The sequence below is a fragment of the Corvus brachyrhynchos genome, unplaced genomic scaffold (genome assembly GCF_000691975.1).
Source record: "Corvus brachyrhynchos isolate BGI_N302 unplaced genomic scaffold, ASM69197v1 scaffold203, whole genome shotgun sequence".
In the NCBI taxonomy this organism is placed as follows: domain Eukaryota; kingdom Metazoa; phylum Chordata; class Aves; order Passeriformes; family Corvidae; genus Corvus; species Corvus brachyrhynchos.
Genome location: NW_008237408.1, coordinates 1,402,369 through 1,413,598, shown reverse-complemented (window position 1 = coordinate 1,413,598; position 11,230 = coordinate 1,402,369). Strand labels below are relative to the sequence as shown.

The 11,230-nt window shown below is 43.8% G+C and overlaps 1 protein-coding gene across 12 annotated transcripts in view; it reads left to right on the top strand.

Annotated features, from left to right (window-relative positions):
• Positions 1–11,230, top strand: part of HMBOX1 (homeobox containing 1) — a 110,925-nt gene that overhangs the window by 10,528 nt on the left and 89,167 nt on the right. For 4 of the 12 annotated variants that reach the window (XM_017730856.1, XM_017730852.1, XM_008631037.2 and 1 more), the window contains exon 1: positions 9,024–9,087. The exons of 3 other annotated variants lie outside the window; for them this stretch is intronic. The gene's annotated coding sequence lies outside the window, so the exon portion shown is untranslated. Of the gene's footprint in view, positions 1–9,020; positions 9,088–11,230 lie in introns of those variants that run through there. 5 more of the 12 variants (XM_008631039.2, XM_017730853.1, XM_008631036.2 and 2 more) reach the window with 3 other exon arrangements.

Genomic DNA, 11,230 nt, shown 5'->3' with positions numbered 1-11,230 from the left:
AGTGCTTGGAGCAAAGGATGTGGACACCTTTTCCGAATTGGGATATTGCAAGTCTTAAAATTGTGGGAGCTGCCTCCCTTCAGCCCGCACTGAGGCACCACACTTAGGGAGGGTGGATTTAAAACCTGTCATTCTGCTTTGTGTTTCAAGATTGCTATTTGTCCAGCATTTCCAATACCGGGAAGAACTTCCTCATGGAAAGGGCTGTCAGACATTGGAGGGGGCTGCCCAGGGAGGTTTGGAGTCCCCAGCCCTGGAGGTGTCCAAGGAACACCTGGAGGTGGCACTCAGAGCACTGGGCTGGTGAAAAGGTGGGGATCAGTCACAGGCTGGACTCCATGGTCTCAGAGGTCTTTTCCAACCCAAGTGATTCTGGGATTTTTTTGTTTTTTGTGGATCCTTTGATGGATGGCTTGTACATATTGTGAGGAAAATTCTCACAAAAGGCTGGGGATCCTGCAGCTGGATCCCTGCAGATCCTGATTTATCTGGAAGACCTCTCTACTCCCTCCCTATTTTGTAAAACACTGTGGGAAAGATAGGCTGGAGAAACCTTAGTTTTCTTCTGTCCCTCACACAACCTACTGTGGCTATGTGGGAGCAGATATTAAGACAAGGACATTTAATTTTAAGTGTTGTCATCTTCACAGAAAGTCACAATTTATCTTTCCTTCTCCCTGTCACCGAGCTTGTCTGTGCTACTTCTCACACATCAGAGCTGCTTTCTGATTCTTACCCATTGCATGACCAACTAAAACAAAAATAAAACTTCACTCCTTTGTGCCCCTCCAGAGCTGCCTTCAAGGAGCAGCTTTACACTAAGGAAGTTTAGTTGGTTTGCCAGTTACTTTTCAGTGATTTCTAGAACTGCTGAAACACAGTGAGTTGGTGAAGATTCTCTGGTGTATTATGTGTGAGCTCAGATATTTGAATATGAAATAGACGAGTGCTAAATATCTGCAATTTCCATTAAATTTTGATATCTTTAAGGGATGAGTCCTTAAAACAAGCTCTTACTGACGTTAGAGGTGGTTGGATTGCTCTCTGTTGGCTCTCACAAGAACTGAACTGGAACTATATTGTGGATATTTTGTTTTTAATTAGCAGATCACTGAGTTCTAGGTCCTTTCATATTTAAGAATAATTAATTATCCATTGTTTTTGCTTCTGACAGACTTCTACTGTCAGCCTTCCAGAGGAGACATTGGCCCTCCCTCTAGTTATTTGACAAAACAATTTACTGTGAGCAGCCTTTCCCCCACCCCTCATGGCGGAAATTTGCCTCTGGTGTCCTCCTGGGTGCTGCTTCCCAGCTCTGCTTTATGCTGTCCATCTCCTCCAGGTAAAACCTGCACAGGGATGGGATTGAAACACTTAAACTCCCCTTGCCCACTCCTGAGACTGTGCTGGTCTTCTAGTGAGCAGCGTGTGTTAAATGTCTTGCAAATCGCTGGATGAAGAGGATGATCCTTCAGTTTTCTTCTGATGAGAATGACTTCTGAGAAGGCTGCAGGCTTGGGGCCATGCTGCCATTGCAGTATTATCAGTACATTTTGCCTGCAAATGTGATTTCTTTTTTCTTTAATATTGAAGGGAGGGGTTATGACTTCTGAGCTATAATTGTGTGGAGGCATTACTTGGGCAGACCTCCTAAACTCTCCTGCATTAATTTGGATGTGCTGGATATGAGCTCTGTGCTCTTACAGCTGCTGAGGAGAGTCTTGGACCATGACTGGTGTTCGCAGAAAGAGAAATTGCAAATTATGTGCTTTGATGCTGCACCTCGAGTTTCTCTTGCTTGTTTTCCCTGCTACTGTTGATGGTCTTTCTTTTGTATCTGTTCCTGTGCCATTTGCAGTCACAGTTCCCAGTTCTAAACTTTGCTCAAACCCAGTTTTAACTAACTTTTCGGTTTTGGCCTTAACCACCAAGCAAAAGATTTAGCAATGTTCTCTGAGGTTTCAGAAACTACCCTGCTGGGCCATCCCTACCCCACGGCTCTGAGACTGCTGGGCTTCGTAGGAAGATGTATTTTTGTAGTCCAGTCATTACCCCAGCACCAACCTAAATCCAGGTGGATCATCATGTTCCTGCACAGTTATTTTTGGAGCAATTGGACTGGAAAGTTGCACTTCAAGGGGGGGTTAGACTGGACAAGCTTGGGAGGTGCCGTCCAACCTCTCCAGTTCTGTGGTATGTGCAAAGGGAAATTAAACTGATAATTTTCATGGAGATGCATCCTTGTGCTTTTCATTCTGTCCCCAGTTCTCTCTCTCACCTTACTTTTGGAAAGTGGAGCTTTTAAAGTGTTTTACTATGGTTCTTAAAGACATGCAACTCTTACTGGGTTGAACACTGGCTGGCACAAGGGAGAGTTAGAAGGCAGTTGTTTAATTGGCATTTTACATGGTAGGCTTTGTAATTGGAGATTCAGTGAGGCTTCTGCTTTGCTGCTCTTTTTCTGCAGGGCAGCAGTGGTGCAAAAATAAGGGGGTATGTCCTGAAAGCGTTGCCTGGAGCTGGCTCTCATCTGCACCACCACAGAGCTATGCAGGTTTGTGCCTCTGCTTTTGGGCAGTTATAAAGTAATGTTTATGCAAGAATTGCAAAACTCAGCATAGAGACTGAGTTCAGTTAAAATCAGGTGTAAGAAATATGCTGTTGTGGTCAGATCAGAAGCTTGCTTTATCTCTGGCACAAGCAAGGCTGGATAATGCCGTGGTGGATGCTGAGGAGAGCCTAGAATATTTGACCCCTCCGCAGCATATCCTTGCAGTCATCCTCACTGTGGGCTGCAGGTGTTCTGGATATCCTCTGTGTCCCCCCTTTCCCACCCAAAGAGAGGTCCAGACGTGTTCCATTGCGGTGTTTTCTCCTGTTGGGTGTTCCATACCCGGGTCCCAGGTTAGCCCTTGTGAAGGGAGGTGCTGTTAGTTCAGTTCCTAGTGAGCCAATGGCCTTAATTTCTAATTTAAGTCACCTTTTTTTTTAATTTGGCTTATTTAATTCTTTTTTTTTTTCTCAACCCCTGTTCAGTCCTGTGCCACTTTAAGCATGAACAAATACAGTATTTAAACTCTGTGAGCTGGATGGTGAGTCCTTCCCTTTCCCATCCTCACCAATGTGTTGACAGGGCTGTTTAGTAACTCTCTCACATGGTTCAGATGGAATCAGTCGGGAGAACATGGACCTCTGTAATTTTGTGCGTGATCCAGCTGGGATAGTTTTGCTGAAAGTGATTTGGGGTGTGTTCAAAGTTCTGAGCCAGCAGGACCCTGCAAGCGCTCACCCCTGGCAGGGAGGGAGGGCAGGACACAGCTTGGATTTCTGATGGATCTGCATCCAGAAAAACCCACCTGGCTTTGAACAGAGGGGCACAAACCCTGTGGAAGGAAGAGAAGGAATGGTTTCTCTCCATTTTGGGTAGTCTCCAAACATCTCTGGGACTCTCAGTTACTGTTTAACTCCAACTCTGTGTGCTCTTCATACAGAGGGACTAAGTCTGCTGTCATTTAGAAAATGAAGGTTTTTTCTGACTTGTCAGTGCCTTTTTGGTGTGGTGTGATTGCTATTTGCCTGTCATTTCTCTAACTTGTAAAGCTGTCTCCAGTGTATGCAGTTTTCTATTCCATTAGCTCGCTGTTTCTCATCTTATCATACAGCACTGTAATCATCTGTCCTCTTTCTACCCCCAAAAACTGGCTTTAAATACCGTTTTCTAAAAATCTTCCTCCTAAAAAATGCTTCTGTGTGATACTTTCCTTGCATGCAGTGATATATGTAAGACTTGAACAAGGAATTTCATATTTCTTTTATTGTAATCTTTTTTCTAGATAATGTATTTGATAATTGCACCTTTTGGAGCAGTGAACACACTGTTTTAAGTGCTGTACAATAGTGGTGATTCTTTAGTGGGGGGGAAGGAGCTGACAGCAAAGGAAGTTCTGTGAGTTGCATCACTGAACGCACAAGGGTTAATGTTTTTTTGCCAGATGTTAAGTCTGTTTCCTGCTTTTACTTTAATGTCTGCATATAAAAAGATTTTGGTTTCTTTGTCCCTTTGCACTTGAACTAGAAACTGTAATCTATTTGTGGTGCATCGTAGAGAAGTTATTTTTTTAGTACTTTTGGTTTAACAGTTTCTCTGTAGAGAAAAAAAAAACAGATTGAGGCATCCTTCCAGTGAAATATAAAATGAGAGGATTGTGATATCTGAATTTAGCAATGTCTCTGCTAATAGGACCAAAGATGACAAACCAGATTGAATAGTCCCTTTTCCCTCTGTTTTGGAGAGAGCCAGGCTGAAGAGAATAATCTACAAATAAATAAATGGCTGTAGATGACATTTGCATTTCTCCTTGTGAGAAGCTGGTAACAAGGAATGGATTGGAAATGGGTTTTCTTAACCTGTAATGAGTAGGAGCTTAAATTTCATTGCTGCTGAGGATTTCTAGCCAAAGATTTCTGTTTTACAGCTGTTATTAAAAATTTATGGCGCAGCTTGAGATCAAAGCAAATATATATTCTCTTTATTATGTAAACTTGGTTTTGTGCAACATATGCATTACATCTATATAGTTCATGCAGGATTTTTTTTCCAGCAAAGGCAGAGAGCCTTTGCATGGTGCAGTTAGACCTGAAGGTGGAAAACTCACAGACTAATGGTGGTCTGATTTCTCTCTCTTCATTCTGTATCTCCCAAGTAACTTAGGAAAAGGAAGATTTCTCCTGAGGTGCTGGACTTGCCTTGTTTCCTAGTTGAAATCTTCTGTACTGTGCTTCATACTGAGGTTTTGTTACAGCTTTTTTTTGGTGTTCCACATAACCCAGGTTTCCCACTGGTGTGCTGAAGGACTTCCTTGGACTACCTTTCAATTCTTGAAGGCCAGACCTGAAAACTTTTATAGAGATTTTTAACCTTACGGGGTGGAGCATGGCCTCACAGTCAGGGCTTTAGGTTACAAGAGGTTTTTGGAAAGGGGGTGGCCTGGCTTTCGTGCCGCACTGCAGGTACCAGGCTCTTTATAAATTCCTTCTGTTCATTCATATTTCTTCTTTGAATATCTTCTTGCCCTCCATTCCCACCTTGCTGTATATGAAAGCAGGCTGTCAATAGTAGCATCTTTTACCAAATTTGTAGGGTGGGGGCTTTTTAATATGTCAGCTTTGAGAATGTATTTGCTGTCAGTCTCAAATTTTACCAGGACCTATGATCTCATTTTCAAAGTGAAAGCTTAGATGTGAACCCTGATGGTTCCGATTGGAGGATACAACTGGAAAACCTAAAACTACAGAATCTTAAAGTTGGAAAAGACCAAAGAGATCGAATCCAAGCTGTGACTCATCCCCACCTTTTCACCCAGAGCACTGAGCGCCACGTCCAGTCATTCCTTGAACCCTTCCAGGGTTGGGGACTCCAAACCACTCTGGGCAGCCCCTCTCAATGCCTGACCACCCTTTCCATGAGGAAATTCCTTCTGGTGTCCAACCTGAACCTCCCCTGGCATAGCTTGAGGCTGTATCCTGTTGTCCTGCCATGGTTTCTGAGGGGCTGTGGTTGCTGTACTAAACGATCTCTTACAGATTCACACATTCCAGTTCTTTTTTGGTTTGTATTCCTTGTATCCCACTTCTGCCTCATGTCCCCAGCTGCCTGGTGGTCTCTGAGCTCTCACATGAGCTGCTGCTTTTGCAGTTGGTGGGGGTTTGTGTGCACAGTCCTGGGTGTAGCTGAGCCTTTGGTGTGCTGTTCCTTTAAAGCACTGATAAAAAGGCTGTAGAATAAGGGAGGGAAGGCAAAAATCTGAAAAGCTGCTGGATCTTAAAGATTAATCAGCCTGGTTTAAATAGCAAGCAAAGCTACAAACAGCTTTTTCTATACAGCGTGCTTTCTTCCATTGCTTTTGCAAAGTTGTTTCTCCAGGGGAAGATTTCAAGCTCCATAAGACTTGTGTTCTTATATTAATGTCAGGACAAGGGCTAAGATTATTTGTGTGAATATGTACAAACAGTTCCATTACCTGGGGTTCCTTTCACGCTTTCTCCCCGGTGGAATTATGGCCTCATATTGCACGATGGTGTATCTGTTCCTGTTCATACAAATCTGTATTTACAAACTCAGGCCAGGGAGCTCCTGTGCATGAGCTGAGAGAGAGAGAAGTCAGTGTAAGTGACAGCCTGTGACATGATAAAACCAGCCCTATTTATAAATACAATGAAGAATATGCAACTGTGCTCTTGCAAGAGGGGTGCAGGCAGACCTAGGGTTGCTGAAATGTGGGTGGTTTGTGAGGTTTTTGTCTTTTTTTTTTTTGTCTGAAGAGTAAATCCCCCCACGTCTGTGTACAGCTTCCTGCACCCTTTTAACTCACAAAGATTTGATTCAGTTCTGCTGCAAGGAAAGAAGTGATAGGAGCAACCTGAAAGATGGGGGCAGTTCCTAGAACACGTCATCCCCCAACACTGTATTGGCAGAACTGGCAGCCAGTTCCTGGCAGCAAAGTCCCTTTGCTGGGGCTTTTCAACTCCTTTCCCTCCTGGATTGTTTGGTTACCTAAGCAGACTCAAAGAAGGGTTGTAAAACTATGATGGGGGTAGGGGGAGCAAGGGAAGCAGGTAGAAATGATAATTATTGCTTTACATTTTCTCCTCTTTTCCAAATTGATTACCAGTTGTGCTTACGAAGCACCATTTACAACACTGATCAAACCTGGTCTTGTTCAGATCTGGATCAAACAGCAAGTTTCCATAGTGGTGGTACTGACTTGCTGTCTCTTGGTGGACTGTAAGAAGGTCCCTGCCATTATTGCAGCAAATATAAATGTTCTGTCTCCTGGGCGCACTCTCAAGCACTGTCAGTGTTGCTGGGATTGTCTGAGAAGCAGAAGCAATGCAGGTTTTTATCAGTATTTGTAATTAAGAAAATGTTCTGGTGAAAATGTCAATGGTTTTATGACTCTGCTGTGTCTTGTAGTGTTAGTGGGATACAGGGTGGCCCATGGAGCTGTTTGCAAAGAGCTTGACTTTTTTTAAGGTTAAGAAATGTGATCTTGGCCCAAGGCAGAGGGAGGGAGTTGTACACAGCAGCCAAGGTGGACAGGACATCTGAGATTGTAGTCTGACCTCTTTGTGTGCATCTTCCTGCACTGGACCGCCTGTCAAGTTGACGTGTTTTACCCCCAGCAGAGGTTGAGATGAGAGTTAATAGTTTCCAGTGTGCTCTGCTGATGGAAATATGTGTATAAATGTATATATGTATGACTTAAAACTGGGGGTGTGTATTCATTTATTGAACAGCATTTGATACGAGATCAGAGTTTACGTTTAGAGAGATAAAACAGCTTTTTTATCTCACCCCATGAAAAGCAGAGAGAGAATGGCAAGAGGGCAGGTATGGATCACAGGGAGCAAATGGAAGCTGGACTGGATTAACTGGGAGGACTGCTTGTGGTCCTTTGTGGGACGGTGGGGCCCAGGACAGTGGTGCTCCAGCATCCTGCCACTGTGGCAAAGTGAAACGTCAGCGGTAATAAGCAATGGATGGAGAGATTTCGTGCTGGTTGGACATTTATTAGGAAGGATTTTTGCCTGAGAGAGGCTGAAATCATGATATCCATCAATGAGTGGTTATTAGATCACCTGGCAAGCAAGAGAAAATAAGGAAAAACAAGAAATTGTGTTTTCTAGTACTCACTGTCCTGTTGCTTCCCTAGTCATGATTTTTTGGGGGAAAATTCTTTTTGCTGAATAGTGGATTCTCAGACAGGCAGTTAAGGGAAAAGAAGACTGTTGCTTTCATTTGAAACATCGTGGAAAGGAAACAGTCTTAAAAGCAACAATAAATGTTCTGGCATAGTGCAGACTAAACCATCCTTAAAACAAGTCTATATCCATCACTCTGATATACTGGAGTCCCAATCTGCTGATTTGATGTCAGGATGATGAATTATGACCTTTTATTATTTATTTATTTTAAGGTTTAGTTGCAGACTTTATAAAAACATAAAGTGGGACTGGCTTTGGTTGTGGGGTTTATGGAATGGCTGGGAGAAGGTTAGAGATTTGGAGCACAAGTGGGTGGCTTCTTTTCCTGTATTTGGGTATAGTTTATATACACGCAAATGCATTTGTATGTACATAAAATTTATGTTTATTTATATATGTACCCACCTTGCACTGGGTGAAATTATAACCAGGTATAAATCACTTTTACTTCTGTGCATGGCAGTGGTTAGAGGTCAATTTGTGGGTGTTGCCTCCTGTGCTCAGGAGGGCTCCTACATGTGGAGACACAAATTTAAGCTGATAGGGAACCAATTTCAGATGAAGCGTTGTGAGGCACTCAGTGACACTCGGGTTGTGCAGATTTATTTAAATTGCTCTGAGGTCTGGTTTAATCCTTCCAATTTGTGTAGACAAGGCCACTGGAGAGCATCCCTGAAAATACCCTGGAAATGCTTTGCACAGCAAACATGGTGCCCCAGTTCTCCCAGGCCATTCCAGTCCTGGGATACCATGGGATGTATTCAAACCCCATTGCCTGCAAATGTGGCTCTTGGAATGCAGTGCTGCAGTGTTCACCTGTGCAAGGTTGTGGAATCATGGAATGGGTGGCAGGGGACCTTAAAGATCATTGTGTTCCACTTTACCCCCTGCCATGGGCAGGGACACCTTCTGCCATCCCAGGCTGCTCTGTCCAGCCTGGCCTTGGACACTTCCAGGGATCCAGGGGCAGCCACAGCTTCACCTGTGCCATGGCCTCCCCACCCTCACAGCCAACAATTCCATCCTGATATCCCGTCTAACCCTGCCCCCTGACAGTTTGAAGCCATTCCCTGTGTCCTGTCCCTCCATGCCTTGTCCCAAGTCCCTCTCCAGCTCTCCTGGAGCCCCTTTAGGCACTGGAAGGGGCTCTGAGGTCTCTCTGGATCCTTCTCTTCTCCAGGTGAACACCCCCAGCTCTCCTAGCCTGGCTCCAGAGCAGAGGGGCTCCAGCCCTTGGGACATCTCTGTGGCCTCCTCTGGACTCTCTCCAGCAGCTCCATGTCCTTCTGCTGTTGGACCCCAGGACTGGAAGTAGCTCTGCAGGTGGGGTCTCACCTGAGATGGGCAGAGGGGCAGAATCCCCCCTCCCCTGCTGCCCATGCTGGGGGATCAGCCCAGGGCATAGGGGGGGTTCTGGGATGTGAATGTACATGGATGGGGCATGTCCAGCCTCTCATCCACCACCACCCCCAGGTCCTTCTCCTCAAGGCTGCTTCATATTAATCAGATATGCATGGAAAGGTTGCACATTACTGGTCCTTTGTTTTAAAATAAAACTCTCTTAAACAGCTGTCCAAAAACCTGAAATTTTTCATCCTCTTTGAGTTTGCTAGTGTGGCTCTTGGAAATCTCTGGCCTTGGCTTTTGACAGTGTTGATGTCTTATCTTGGTGTCTTGAATAGATCTGATATGAAATTTCATCAATTGCCTTATTCCTCATTTAGACTTAAAACCTTCTCTACTTCTTGACAGTAAGTTGCCCCCTAAATTTCTTGACATTGCTTTTGCAGCTTCCTAGTGCGGGAGTGACTAACTCTGCTTGCTTAAAGCAGTTTAATAATTTCTAAACAACTTATTACACCTGTTTGAACATTTCCTTTATATTCCATGTGACACAAAACTCATGCCCTACCCCTTCTAGTTCATATTTTTAGAAGGTGGCAGTAAAAGGTGGTTTGATTTTAATTTGCATGTTTCTTCCTAAAGGAATGATGCATTTGTTTATTTGAATTTCTCATTTTGAACAGTGAGGCTCAAATTCCTCTGGTTGTCGTGTTGTTTTCTCCCAGAATTTCCTTTGCTCCCCTTCCTTTAGCTGCTCAGGGCAGAAGCAGGTCTGTCTCCCAGGTAGGTAAGATCCATGAAATCCATCCCAGAAGTTCTCTTCCTCCAATAAATGCATGCCATGGATGCTGCATGGACCTGAGTGTGTCTTCAGAGGGTGGGTGATTGTACAAAGTTGACACTGCAGCACGTGGATCGATGCAAATCAAAGTGGTTTAAAGAGCAGGCAGGAAACTTTGGTTTGAATAATTGATCCTTACTTTTATTTTGCGCTTGTATTTCTTGGGCTCTGCTGAGAAATTCAGGGTTTTGTAGCAGGTGTCAGGATGTAACCTGAGCAATTACATCTCTTCCTATACATTTATTACATGCTGAATTAGAACATGGTTAATCCTGCATATTTCCCAGCTGATTCCTATTTAAAATCATGTCAAGCTCCATTTGGATGGAAACTAATTCAATTGAAAGTGCAGTTTTACTTGATGTTAAGGCTGTGTTACACTTCTGTCAAAATACAGCTTTTCTTCCAAAATACATTTATTAAATACAATGAGTCTTGCTAAGCTAAATTTCACCTAATTTCTGGTTACCTTGTCCTTCAAAACCATAGAGCTGGCAGAGCTCATCAACTTACCTTATTTTTATTCCTCATTTAAAAGCGAGAAACTGTTTTTCCTGCTTTCTGAATTCCCAGCTGATTCCTCAACTTTGAAAGCAGCAGTCATTGAACTGAGATAAATAAGCAAAGTAAAAAGAAATTGTTTGTTCTTTTGTACTTGCAGACAAGGATTCTGCTTGAAAGGTGGGTTGGCACTTCATCACACACTGGTTCCCAGTGCTTTTACCAAGTGACTTCCACTGCTTCACTGGCTTGAGATTCTTCTCCCTTGGAAAATTTTTGCAAAATACGCATCTTAAATCGTTTTTCTAATTTAAATTATTTCAAATTAGAAAGTAATTTTCAAGCTTTTATTTTTAAACTGCATGACTCTGCAGTGATGCAGATGCACCTTTGCTTGTGAGTATTGCAGCTGTGTTTGTGAAGTCAAGGGCACGTGTGGCGGCAGCTCCAGCCCTGCTCCATGGATATCCTTTAGCTGGATGTGGGGTTGGCATCGTGCTGCTGGCTGGGGATTCGTGTACACACAGCCCAGCACTACTGTGTCTGCTCTAGGACCTCATATCCCAAATTTGGATGCTCCTCGGAGATCAGCCTTTCAGTGGGATGAGGAACCAAGGACAAGGAAATCATAGGATTATGGAATCACAGAGTGGTTTGGGATGGAAGGGAGCTTAAAGCTCATCCAGTTCCACCCCCTGCCGTGGACAGGGACACCTTCCACTATCCCACATTGCTCCAAGCCCCATCCAGCCTGGCCTTGGACACTTCCAGGGATCCAGG